Raw genomic sequence first — 13,953 nt, 5'->3', positions numbered from 1 at the left:
GATTTCGCAGAAAAGCAAATACTCCTTTTCCGTCTTAATTTAAGAAAACATTAGAATCTAGATGCATTATCTTTCTTTGCCCACTCTCGATCTCGTTTTGGGATATAAAATCTGTTTTAAATATTTTATATAATAAGTGTTATCAAGCAACGATGAGCGTACCATCTTCATTGACGTGTACTAAGAACGTTAATATGAATTCTTGTATATAATGTGAATCTATCGCAAGGATATCGAAAAACGGATAAATCGCGACACTTCGTAGTATTTAACGACTTGTATAGAAGAAACTTTAAAGTCCACTCGGTCACGTCCTTAGCGTTCGGTCCGACTTCCAGTTGAAGCTAAATTCGATTCAACCTAGCGCTAGATTCGAACGAGTAATAACGTTACAGAGTTGGAATTGCATTAACGATCGAGCTCGTTGTCCTTGTCAGCAGATGGGTAGAGGAAGGAAGGCGGTGGAGTAACGGCCGGATTGGTAGACCGAGTCGAATCGATCGACAAGATCTTCTAATTAAATTGGACTTTCCTCTGCCGGATCTCCTTCGTCCACGCCCGTCCTCTATTCCCGTAATTAAAAGGAACCTTCTATAAGCCTCGCTATTGTTATTCACGTCCTATCATCATTTCGCAGCTGAGCTGCAACAGTTTTGTTTGCTGACGTGTTTGTAAGCGGAATGCCACAAGGACGAAACTATCGGACTCGAATGAGTAGTTTGCGTCTCAAAGACGGCTCGTGTAGAATATCGTATTTACAGTTTTGTTAAAGTGACGGTGCGCCACAAAACCCAATGCATAACGACGTAGACGGCTGCAAAGCGTCTTTGGCTTCAAGACGTATCTGCCTTCGACGGTTGCGAAAGCTGATTACGCCACGTGAACATATCCGATAAAATTTCAACGTCGCTGGAATTTAACTACCTCGTGATATCCGTGTGTTCGTTGCCGTTTCTTTAAACCTTCCTAACATCGAAAAATAATTTTGTAAATTGTATGAGAGAAAGGAAGGAGGAAATGTGTACTGTTAATGTTTGGTATGTAAGCAAAATATTATTAAAAAATTCAGTATAAAAAAATGCCTGTTTCATGTTGCGAGTTTAATGTTAAATTAAAAATATTAAAGATATAATGAAGTATCTTCTCGGCAAATATTCGGCAAGGGCCAATATTATCTCGCATTACCGTCTCCGTTCTCTCAGTAGTGCGGATGTGAAAAATCGATATACTGTATATTCGTAAACCCGTTATAATATCCCTGCCGCCGAACCACCGCGCCGGGCGCATTTCGCTCACTAAGCAGATTTTCCCGTCTGATCCGCGGTGAATGTTGTCGCGTTATGAAAGCCATTGCTGTTCTTACGACTACATCTGGACATTTAGTATTACCACAATTTAAGCACATGCTTTTCCTTGGTGTTTATGAGATTTAGCTTTCGATGACTTTTCATTTGTTTTATTTAAAAAAATTTAATACCGAGACATACCAATGTCTGTCTTTTCATCGACCTCTTTTGCATGACGTTCTGTCTCGTCAAACTATCTGTCGACACGAACACAATCATACTACCTCATAATCATGTGCAACCGCTCGACTGTAAAGTCTGCACGAGCCACCGCCCCTGCGATGCACCGCCGCGCCGCCCGCCACGTGGAAATCCCGATAGGCACGAACTCCGAGACAGCGCTACGCCGCGAGAGCGCAGCTTAATTTCCGAGCTACTCGCGCGATATTAAATTATCAATCGAGCACGTTCAGCCTTATTCCCAAAACGAGCATACGCAATTAAGAGAGGCATACAGAGATGCAAATAATTTGTCCGTCGCGCCGTATCCTATGGCCGAGCTTGCGTCCGACTGAATTTCTCCACAATTAAAAATAACAATAGGAAAAGAATAGCAAAAAGCCAAATTAAAGCTCACGTACATAAAGAAAGGAAATGGGTAGCGAATGTCTTCGCGAGAGTTTTTTCCACGAGAGGCACGTGGAAAGTACGAAACGTGCTACGTTATGATAAGTTGAATCTCGTTAAAAGTTTTCTTTTCACGCTCGCAAGTAGGAGATCTTATCTGCAACTCGACAAACGATGCAGTCGCTCCAAAACGAGCTGCCTCCATTCGCGCGGAGTTTCGTTTTCGCAGCGCACCGCGATACTTCCCGCTCCCGGACATTTCGCGATAATCAGATTGCCGAACGGTCGACGGCTAATCCGCGCTTTCGACCGAATTTCGGAGAATTTATGTTCCTCGTACCTCCTGAATCTAACCGACTTCCGAAGCTATTATTGTTATCCTAAGCGTAATCGCACAGTCAAACCGCCAAAGCGCAAACTCCTGATGACTTTGATTATGCGCGTGTATATATGCCCATACGCGTGCACGTACATACATACAGATTACGTTTTACACCTGACATATACCAACCGCTGGATTAACTTCGTACAGGATACACATCGCTAACCACGCGGTTCGCGGGATTGGACTTAACCAATTTTGTGTCTAATTAGCGCGGTGATGCATCATGCGCGGATAACAGCAACACCATAATAACGTTAAGCATACTTGTAGCATCAATTAAGATGACGGAAATTTAATCTCGTTCACAATAGTAGACGTTACTCACGCATGCATCTAAACCAAGTGATTACGCCGAGTAAATGAGCGCTTAAATTCTCGACAACATTATTGCACAGACGATTATTTGAACGTTAATTATATGATTCTTCTTTAAATATTGATTTTATACGCGACCCAATGTTATTTAAAGTATGTTTGCGCGTTTTGCATTGATCAAACAATTATTTGCAAGTTGTATTAATTACCTGGCTATATACGCGTTGCTGATCCTGCTAAGGAAATTTAACTACTGTGAAATAGCAAGCGAATATAGGTAGAGACTCCGACAAGCAACTAGGGATTCCAAATCTAGTTATGTCCATACATGTACCTATGTCGCTTAGCTCCCGTTTCTCTCTCTCTATTCCATGTCGTTGCCGCGATCCCTAATTCTATTTACGAGGTAGTTCTCTAACTAAAACATTACGTGCAAATGGTTTGATGCATCCATTTCGGAATATGTTCATAATTCTGCAAAATCACGGTTGTGCAGATTCATTAAAAAAGCTAATTAATATTATATACATATACTAATATTAATAAAAGCACAGAGAGAGAGTGAGATCTCGCATTATTAAATCGTTTTTTATTATAACAGCATTATCTTCCATTATAAATTTAATATAGTTATCGTTATCTGAATTTAGTGTTGAAATAATATTGCATTTTACGATACATTTACGATACATTTAATAAATGAGCATTCGTAAATGATTAAGATAATACATGAGGCGAGATGGTAGATTATTTTCGACATCGTGTTTAATGAATTCATCGTCTGCGCGGGGTAAAATTATAATAATCCGAACACTTATACACACACATGATTTTGCGCGCGCAAGTAGATGCCGACAAGAGTGCTGGTGCTGATTTGAGCGGTACTCGGAAGGATATGGGATCGTTCTATCTGCAGAGTGCATCGTTGAAACGTGCAGGTACGTACGAATCCGAGTAGGGTCAGAGAGTGCAGGACGTCGACGATAGCCTAGCGCGAATAACCCAGCAATGGAAAACGTGGACCACTTAGCAGACTGGCGTAAGGCCAACTGCAATCCCAGCGCACGGACACGTTAAGCTGCCTTCGCGCGTTCTACACCTGGACGGCTTCTACTGCTAATATATTATCCGACATGCATTCATCTTAATTTTTGCTTAATCGCGTTGTCCCTTATACGCTTCAACTCGTTCAAAATGATTTTTCCTCGTAAATTTAAAAGCTCCCTCCGCTCCAATTTCTCTCGTACGAGTCTCTCAAAATGCTCGGCGTTTCACGCATTGCTGTACACGCATTGTACCCTCGGGAGATTCATTCCTACGTTATAACGGGCTTTTATGTCCGTTATAACGAAGGTCGTCAGAGGAGAAAGGTTTTTTTAAATTCTTAGCGAGCCAGAACAACGCTTAAATTTGCGCCGAATGGTCTCGTAATGTGTATATCCTTGCAACTCTCACTGCAGGCTTCAGTGATGTCCATTAAAAAATTGTGTGGCACCTCACCTGTTGCATCGGAACAGGAACCGTCCGACATTTTACTTAATCCAATGGCTAAAGAGCCCGATAGAAGACCCTTCGTGTTCAAGCACGCGAACCATTTAATAATATGCCGTCATCACGGGGCGATATTTCACGCAGGCAAATCTCGCGATCTCATTTATAGAATTTATTGTCTTCGTCCGAAACGCAGAGGGACGCTATCTTAATGACGTGCATCTACGCGGCTTATTATTTAATTCCATCTATCATTCGCATCGACGCGGGAGATCATTAACTTATGCCGGTCTCGTGTACCAGGCGGCGATAAATTTCTCCGACATTTCGCCTTCATAATTTTCCCTTTATAGGCGCCGTACTTAATCTTGGAGTTTAATCCAGCATCAACGGAATTTTACTACTTTACTTTCGAGTAATTGATGAGAAGCTCTAACTAACACAACACTCTCTCGAAACAAAATTCGACTCGCGTGCTAATTCGAAGCTTCCTAATTTTACTTGCCCGTTGCGATCTGACGTTACAAATTATTATGACATCTCGTTATAGTACTTTAATTATTTTTTTTATTTACAATTAATTATATTTTAGCGTTTACGCACAAAGAGTTATCCAAGTAAATCGCGTTTAGCTGGTTTGTACATAGTTTTTTTTCTCGCAATCTTTCCGTTATGAAATCAAAGGCAAAGATGTTCACTGTCGCTCGTGCAACATTTCTCATCCTGTATACGGCTTCACGTTTCTCTTCCGAGTCAACTTCAACTGAGGTCTGGGCGAGCAGATCCGCTCTTTCGCCTCCCTTCAATCAAGCTCTTCCATATTTATACGCGGGCGGGCACTTTCCTTGGAAAATTTTCCGCGAAGTTCAAAACGGACTAGATTATCATAATCTGCCGGAAGGTACGACACCGTCGAGAGAGGCGACGGCTTTAACATAATTATTAATCATAATTCGCGAAGACGGAACTGGGGAGTCTGCGCGGTGGTTTTACGCTAGGAGTTCTTTTCGTACCGCGTTCGCGTTTATAATTAGTATAAGACATAAGGACGTATAAAATGTACAATTTACTTAAATCCTATAATTAAGATACATTGAGAGATCTACCCTTTCCTTTCGATGATATTCTTAGAGCTTCTCCCCATTCTGCTCCCCCAATTCCATTCTGTATTTCCTCCCGTAAATACACTATGATGTAGCTTGTTACCATGCTGTTCTCTTTACGCCCCGTTCAATACCTTTTCAGAATGCCAGTAACTGTAGCGCACACGTCTAAAACAGGTACTAACCGAAATGGTCTCCACTAAAGAGAAACGCGTATTCTCGCTTTATGGTTATACCGTACCATATAATGGCGCGCGGGTAAACATGCAAAGCTAGCAATGAACAATTTTTCATGTTGGAAAACATGCTCTATGACATTACACGCGGCTGTAAAGTTTGCTGTGTCGCAATGATGGCGATATAATATCCAGGTTTATCGATTGCACCGATTCGTTGGATTTATTGCCATTTATTTAGTTTGAATAATTTGTTTACTGATTGTGCACGAATAATTTGATCAATTCAAAATCTCTCCGGCTCGCTTTCAAAATGATATTATATAAATTGCACTCATACATTTACAGTGAGTGATGAGTGGTATGAAAAAAAAATTAACTTATATTTTTTGCAGCAACTTTTGTCTTATGCTATTAATATTTCGATTAAATCACGCGACGAAAACGCAACGACGGCGACGGCAATCTCATCGTAAATCCGCGGACGCGAAGTTCGTCAAACGAGTTATTATCGGAACCGGGATGGGGGGCGAATACTCATGTACCTATCTGGTAAGCACTGAGAGAAGATTACGCTGGTACGCCACCGTTGAGCTAATAATACAACGACGCGGCGGCAGCCGATGCCTCGTCGCAACCCAACCCTTTCATTGTTATTATCTTAATACGATAGTGTAAGGTCTAGTACCGTCTGACCCGCTCTCAGTTTAACGAGATTAGCATAATACCGCGAAGCCCTCCTCAGAAGTCTGGCCCCATACCTGTTACCTTCCGCTCTTGCATCCCCACTATCCCGTCTCGCCCACTCACGTCTGACAGGAACTCATCGTCGGAGTTGCGCACCTATTCACCTGTCGGCGAGGGTTACGTGGCCGGTTGATTCAAGTGAGAAGATGAAAAGCGGATGTGTTTGATGTAGAGAATGATTTATTTCGAAAATTAGACCAAAATATATAGGCTACATTACGGTGGATAAAGGATCGCCATTAAATAAGCATTAACTGTATACTTGTCTCCCTATATAAAGAAGAATGCATACGCGAATATTAATCAATTCATTTATAATGCATACTTTAATGACGATTTATTACAAAAGTACCCGACAAAAATATTCTTTTCCGCGAATATTAATCAATTCATTTATAATGCATACTTTAATGACGATTTATTACAAAAGTACCCGACAAAAATATTCTTTTCCTAGAGCTGTTGTTATTTGCACAAATATTAACTGTTATGAAAAAGTTCTGTATATTAACGAGGGAATGGGTACAAGATGAATGAGCCCGCTGCATCGCCCGCATGAAATACATCCTCCGAGTACTAGGTCATAGCATTGCTTAAATTATTCATGGCTTGCGGAACACTTTGCTGAAATTAGCATGCTGGTCATAATGTTAATGAATTTTTCAAAGCAAGGCAAAGACAAGTTCAAAGCGTACGCAAAACATGACCACGCGTAATTGGATCCCCTCGGTACTGAAATAATAATAAACTTCAGAGATATTAAAAATCGTTTCCCTCTCTTTTCTCTCAATCGAATAAATTCATTGGTCACACTAGTGATCGCGCTGTTTTCATTTTATAATTCGTCGATTTCTCCCTAAATCTTTTATATCGGATTAAACACAATATTTAAAATAATATTTTCGCAAAATAAACAGAGAAAATAATGAAAAAGCAGTATTTGTGTCGTACATGTAACATATGTTAGAACTAACGACTCACGGTATAAGATACCTCGTTTCTTAGCAAGCAAAATAATCCTTTTTTCTTTATGAAAAGCGTCTTTAACAAGAATACGCGGTACTCTACTCGTTAACTAACATTGCGTTATAAAACTCGTTAAAACGTGACAGTGGTTAGATCCGTTATATTAAATGTAAAGTCCACAAACGTTGTTATCCGCAGCAAAAATAATATTTTACTAAAGACATTACAGAGTAGCTCGGGAAAAATATCATTTTGCTCGAGCTACACTTAATCTGTTTATAAATTTGTGTTATACAAACGTATAAATGCAGTTCACAAGCTACGTAATTATCGTATATTTATGAATAATAAATTACTACGAAACTCGTGGAAGATTTTAAGGCGAAGGCAACAACGTTCCCTTCTTGCAATTTACTCAACTGAATTTGCGTAACCACGTAAACGTCATCCATCGCGGAGAATAAAATGCCAATTTATTACAACGTGCTTGCGCCGACGGCCCCCAGCGCAAGAAGGTTGTTGCAATCTTAATTAGTTTATAATAATGACGTTAATAATGACACGGTAATGTGCGAACCCCAGGGCAACTTACAAGAAGAGAGCGTAGTTTTCCAAGTTATAATGACGGTGATTTAAAAATGCATTTACTGCCGCATTGAAGTTTCCTTGTAAATAAAAAATGTGCAATTAACTTGCATCTACATATATAAATAATAAGAAAATACATTAAATATTTTTTGTACATTTTTTTTTTAATATAGAGTTCTTATTAATTAATACTTCTTCTCTCTCTTTTTCTCACTTTTGTTTTCTATTTTCTAAACCATTTCCATCTTCGATTACTTGATTTCTTATTAATTCAACTAACGATACTCTTATGTTCAGTTCGTTAACGTGTTAAATAGAGCGGATGCAACTTGTTTCTTTTTACGGTAACTATTAAAGCAGCCGTTCTGAAATCGTCCCTCGTTCAAGCAAGATTAAATTCTCGGAGTTAATCGTCTCGACAGACTCTTAATTCGCCGACTTGATTCGCAAGCTCCTCGAGAACGGCATAGAAAACGTCTTTCGGGTTTTTTAGTCTTACCGGCGCGGCGTGTAAATACTTACGTACATATAAATTTTGTTACATCGCTACTACAACTATAACAATAAAATCGAGTATCTAAAAACTGTTATCCTTGAGGAGAATTTGCTAAATCTCTTATCAGACTATTTAATCTCGGTAGACCATATTTAAGTTTACGTTTTGTAATATTTTCGACATAAATCGTTGCTTAATGAAAAATATATTACATTTATTGATCTTTATTTCAATAAACAATCGTAGTTGGAGCTTTTTGTACATTAATATATTACATAGAAAATAAAAATAATAATAGTATGTATTTCGCATACGTTGACGACATTGATTCTTACTTACATCTCAGAGACTTTTTGAAGGCAGAAACCTCGAATGTACATTCCCGATCTTATCTTTCCCTTTCAAATTTAACACATCATTTCGCGTACGATTCTCACGAATAAAGATTGGCGAGGACCCGTCTCCCTTTCTTTGACAGTGACAGTCGATTTAAGGATTTGCCCCGACTAGACGTCGGCGTGGGAAAAGGGAAAAAAAGTTATCGGAGGAGAAACAGATACTTTGACAGAGCGAAGGATGGAGGCCGAGGTGAAGAGCTTTTCTTGCCGCCTTCAGGAGGCGGACAGGGAAAAGGGTACACTCGACTTTTAAGTACTTTTCAGACCTACTAAAAGCCGCTTAATGCAAAATTGTCTTTAAACAAAGCTTGACGCAAAATAGTTCGCGTAATAGCAATGTCTTGATATCATTACGAGTTTCTAATCGAGAGCCAAATAAAAAAAAATAAAAATAGTAATAGTAATCGTGCAGTTATTTTTATTATTTTTCGCGAATTATTTCGTAAAATATGCAACATGCAATGTGCATTGAAGATATTAGTACGGTTAAATTCCACAATGAAATGATATTGTACTCTGTGCAATTTCGAGTGATGTACGTATCATGCGACATCGTCACCGAATTATCAACGACAATACTTGGGTGAGGAAGAGTGCCACCATGTGTTCGGTGTCACGCGACATCGACTCCTACTTCCGTTCATCGATTATTTACCCTGCCAGAACGGTTCTCGTGCGGATAATTCATGAATGTCGTCGTGCGGTCGTCATATATGAGCAGTTCTTTGCATGTCGAAGTGTTTCATTATGATTAACATGAAGATATTTTCATTCTATATTCGCGATATTAACCTATTTCCTTTCTCTTTTGCTATGCATCATAATGCTATGCATCTGAACTATAAAGTGACATGAAAAATTTTAGTATAAGATGTTATATTGGTTATACCCACTAATATTATATTAAAAATATCAGAGATATATAATCATAACTGCGAGTAATCTTTATCAGCGCTTTTAAACTATGTTTTATAAAAATCCAATCGCATCTTATACGTATATAATGACAATTTTTATATTTCTCCGTATATACGTTGATGTGCCTTCTCATAATCAAAGATTTCGAAGAAATATTTGCGATAGGTAATTATCCACCTGGCTGAATTATCATCTTTTCTTTGCGAAGAAGATACACTCCCTCTTAATTTCGTGCCGAGCGAAAGTGAAAATCGATCCGACAGGCGCGTCTGCGTGTTCATTGGACCACTGTTCCTTTTTCCCCTCCAAAGTGTTTTTCCGGTCTCCGAAGAAAGGTGGTCGCCATCGGCGGTGTGGCGAAGTGGTTGACGTATTGCTTATCCAAGATGATCGACAAGGTGCCACTCGAGGCGAGAGAAGCCGCGGTAACCCCGCGGCGAGTTGTCCCAGGACCTAAACGATAGATCTCGGCATGAAAACAGGCGAATGATTTCCGCGGCATTTTGCGAGGCCTCCGCCGGCAGGAAGGAGAGAGAGAGATATAGACAAACGAGATTTAGCCTCGGGTGGTTCCTCTTTATAACGAAGACCGATGATAGTTGGGGCTTGGCCCGGAACCCGGGCGAAATGGCAAGGGTGTCGGCAGAAAGGGGGTGCCGTAAGTTGTCGGTTAGGATACCCGGCGAGGCTACTGGGTGAGGGCCATTCATCCTGATTAGATGCGGTCTCCCACGGGGACAAGTAGGGAATCTCTCGCTCGACATGCAAGAATTACTCCCAGAATACTGAAAAAAGCATGGGTCGCGACACAAGCTGGTCTCGATTGTCATAAGCACCGACGCGCCAAGCGTTCCCCGCTGATTTGTTTACTATAACATGAACATATAAGTTTTCCACGTATATACGGTTACGCGAAAATAATACCATTGCTCACCAATTAAATGCTAGCTTTTTAGGAAATTAAATTATACTTTTCTGTAAATTATTCTACTTATAATACCTTGAGTAAAATATTTCCCCGAACTTTTCGAGCGGCGTACTATTACTATAATTCACCGAGTTCACTTCCATATTTTACCGAGTTAAGGAACTCGGATATGCGCCCCTTCTAATAACTTAGATATTCCTTGCAATAATCGTAATAACAAAAGACTTTGAGAATTAGTAGATGTGTCGTGTTATAAGTGCGTCGCGGTAGTATGAGCGTCGTTGAACTCCGGGATAAACGCGAGACGTCGCCGTTCGTCGTCTGCATGTCAGGAGATCTCCTCCTCCTCGTCTTTCCGCAACTTCCACTTTCGTGGTTGCACGCTCACCGACAGCACAGCTCTTGAAAAACAATAACGTATCGTTGACTTTGAATTTTCCGCGATAGCGGCTCGGCGTTATTTCGCTCCCGCGAGTGTTATGGGGCTGAGTTTTCGACCGTATTATTTCCCCTGCGGCACGTTCCGCCGCTTCCCCCCTTTGCCGTATCAAGAGGGAGGGAGAGAGAGAGAGAGGAAAAGAAGCAAACGAGACTGCGAGCGCCGTCGCCAGGGTGAAGTTTCAGCCGCGACCGCGACTTTCTCGCTTGTTTGCCCGGTCATGAGTGAGACGGAGCGACGGAAGCGAAAATACAAGAACCAAACCGAGCGGGAGACGTTAACTTTTTGGCACTTTCAAGTTTGATGGGATTTTCCTCTCCCCTTTCGCTCTTCAGAGTTTCAAGTTTTTCCTCAACCTTTAGCTTCTTAAGATGCCTATCTTCTGTCGCGATATTAGCGCGGAGCTGCGGTCACATCCGCACAGCTTTCGCGGGCCCGCAATTCCGAGTTTCGGAAAAAAATCGGGAATGTTATTGTTCAATTTACAGGATTCTGTAATCGGGTAGCGCAAATCTCCATTGTGTGATTAACATTCTGTGATTAACATTATGGGGATATTTCACGTAATATAAACATGATGATACTAATTTATTGTATCTCCTGATACGTACTCATTAGCACATAGCTCGTTGAAACCTCTCTCATGAATTCTAATGAAAAATGTACGTGATACATACGCTACGTAAGCGCGCCCTGCGCGCTTAATCCGGCATAAACGAATTGCGACAGCGTTCGTGCGAGCCGATACAGTGCTGATTTATATACAGAAATTTGTTATGCTGATTACCGCAGAGCGATCATTTCAGCTGAGGAACCGCCACGCTGAAACGCCCGTTTGTTTAATCGTCAATGAATTACCACGATTTTTGCGCGCGCTGCATACAAATGATACCCAAAATAATATCACATCCTCGGCACCCCTGTACGAACGCGACAATCGATCGATTAATATACATATGTAAATTAATCAGATAATCCAAATCGTGATAAACTATTTTATCGTATCGTCCAAATATCACGAAAGCGGCTGCGTAAAATTCCAACAGAGAAACTTTTTGCAAAGAATCGGGAAGGTTCTTACAATTTTTTGTGATTTGTTAATCCTTTGCGTATATAAATGCTCCTGCGGTAACGGTATTACTCTCAATGAAAGAGTTATTCAATTCGAGAACAATACCATGGAGATGTTTGAAATAAACCTGCAGTACGAGCATCATCAAAACGCATCTATGAATTACAAAATTTCTCTCTCGTGAGTACCGGTGCACGATCAAAAAATCGCGAAAATTTCTGATGCGTTGCATACAGGAACCATTAAAAAAAATCCGTAGTCCCATTATCGTAATTTCAATATATCGCTCGTCTCTTACGCTCGGGACACGGTGCATACACACACGGGCACGTGTTAGCAAAAAATGCCACGGAATGCAGTGGAAATCGCGGAGGCGTGGTCGCGCAGTAAACAATACACGTTTCTGACAAACCTCCCCGCGCGCGCTTTTATGTTTTATTCCGCGTTCTGACGGAAAATTTAATACCACGGCCGCTGCAAACGACGCGCGCCGTTATATACGAAATATTTGCACGAAATCCGACTGGAGCGCATATCGTCAATATATCGGCCGCGAAGTTATTCGATTGCAATTCCACTGCGAAATCGTCGCAACAGCTACGTTTTCTCTCACCTCTGCCCGTCTCAGCAACTTCTTGTCTACCTTGAATTCGATTTAGGAATCGGAACGGAACTCGTCTTGCTTGACCGTCGAAACGGAAACTTTCATTATTAAGTACAAACCAGCAGTGTCTTCGTTCGTTCTGTACATCTCTTTTGTCTTTCTTTTCTCCGTTAAATGTTCTATAAATAGGGATCTCTTCAATATCAATCACTTTCGGCTATAAATATCAGAAAAAGTATCCGTGTACCAATATGTAATTACGTCATTCAATTTCTTCGGATTTTGTGCAAACTTCTTCGCGTATTTATTTCAGAATTGTTGTACATAAAACACCGTATGTCTGCCATATGCTAGCAAACTACTATTTCGTCCTTTGATTCTAACCGGAAAGAGAAAGCGGACATGTGGTTCAGCCAAAAGTTACTCAAGCGTTCGCTTTCGTTGTTGTTTAGGACAGTCAGCTGAACAATGGTCAGAAGAAAAGCTGAATTGCAGTTGCAAATGCGTTTATCAGTAACATTTTAAATATAATTCTTAGTGTTCTCAATATCGACTATTCATATCCACCTCTGCTTGTAAGATTTAAACATTAGACACTTTTTGAAATATTTTCTTTTTCCAATGCTGCGCATGAATAATCTGGAATATAATAGCATCATTTACGTACGAAAAACTCCGAAAACTTTTTTCATTTCGGTAGAACGAGAATAATTTCAGAAATTTTCAATCTCGCATTTAAATTCCACAGTTTCCCTCGTCACGCGTGTTATAGCCGTTGATACGATTCACGTTTTGCACTATTGTCCCCCTTTATACCCTCGAAACGAATGGCGCCATTAGGGCGAGGCTGCGAACCGTGCGGCATAACTTCGTTTTTATGGAATAATGAGATTCGGCCGAAATTCAACGTATACTGATCAGCATCAGTTCACCGTGCAACTGTCCCCAGTGTCGCACTCTGCGACTGCCCCGTCGTATTTTGTCCCGAGATTCAGAGCGTTTCCCTCCCGATTTATATTTTTTTTCTCTTTTTTTTGCACATTCCCACACAATAATGCACGTACGCGAACAAAAGCGCTTTTTAGAAAAAAATTTTATTGCTACGCGCCAGGAATCACAAATACACTGCTTAGCGACATGCAGTTACCCTTTCTCCCCATTTCCGTAACTCAGCATAAAACCCCTTCATTGCTTTGTCTAGATATGTCGTAGCACTGTTTTAAACATAGTTTATGAACATTTTTAAGTGTGTTCCGGCGCATTTTTAACCTGGTTTTTCCGCATCATAGAACATTAATTCCGTGGCTGTTAGTACAGCAAACATAATTCAAGCAGTATATTCATATCGCGCATTTGTAGTTTGCCTTTTGGTTGAATCTCCTCATTAAGCAGTGCACACGCAAATTTTCAGAAA

At 40.5% G+C, this 13,953-nt stretch overlaps 1 protein-coding gene across 1 annotated transcript in view; it reads right to left on the bottom strand.

Annotated features, from left to right (window-relative positions):
• Positions 1–13,953, bottom strand: part of Sema2a (Semaphorin 2a) — a 307,709-nt gene that overhangs the window by 257,342 nt on the left and 36,414 nt on the right. The gene's annotated exons all lie outside the window — the stretch shown is intronic.

This window comes from Temnothorax nylanderi, unplaced genomic scaffold (genome assembly GCF_030848795.1).
Source record: "Temnothorax nylanderi isolate EJ_2023f unplaced genomic scaffold, tnyl_v1.0 TNYL_tig0082_pilon, whole genome shotgun sequence".
Taxonomy (NCBI): domain Eukaryota; kingdom Metazoa; phylum Arthropoda; class Insecta; order Hymenoptera; family Formicidae; genus Temnothorax; species Temnothorax nylanderi.
The sequence above is the reverse complement of the archived record's forward strand: the minus strand, read 5'-3'. Positions and strand labels throughout refer to the sequence as shown.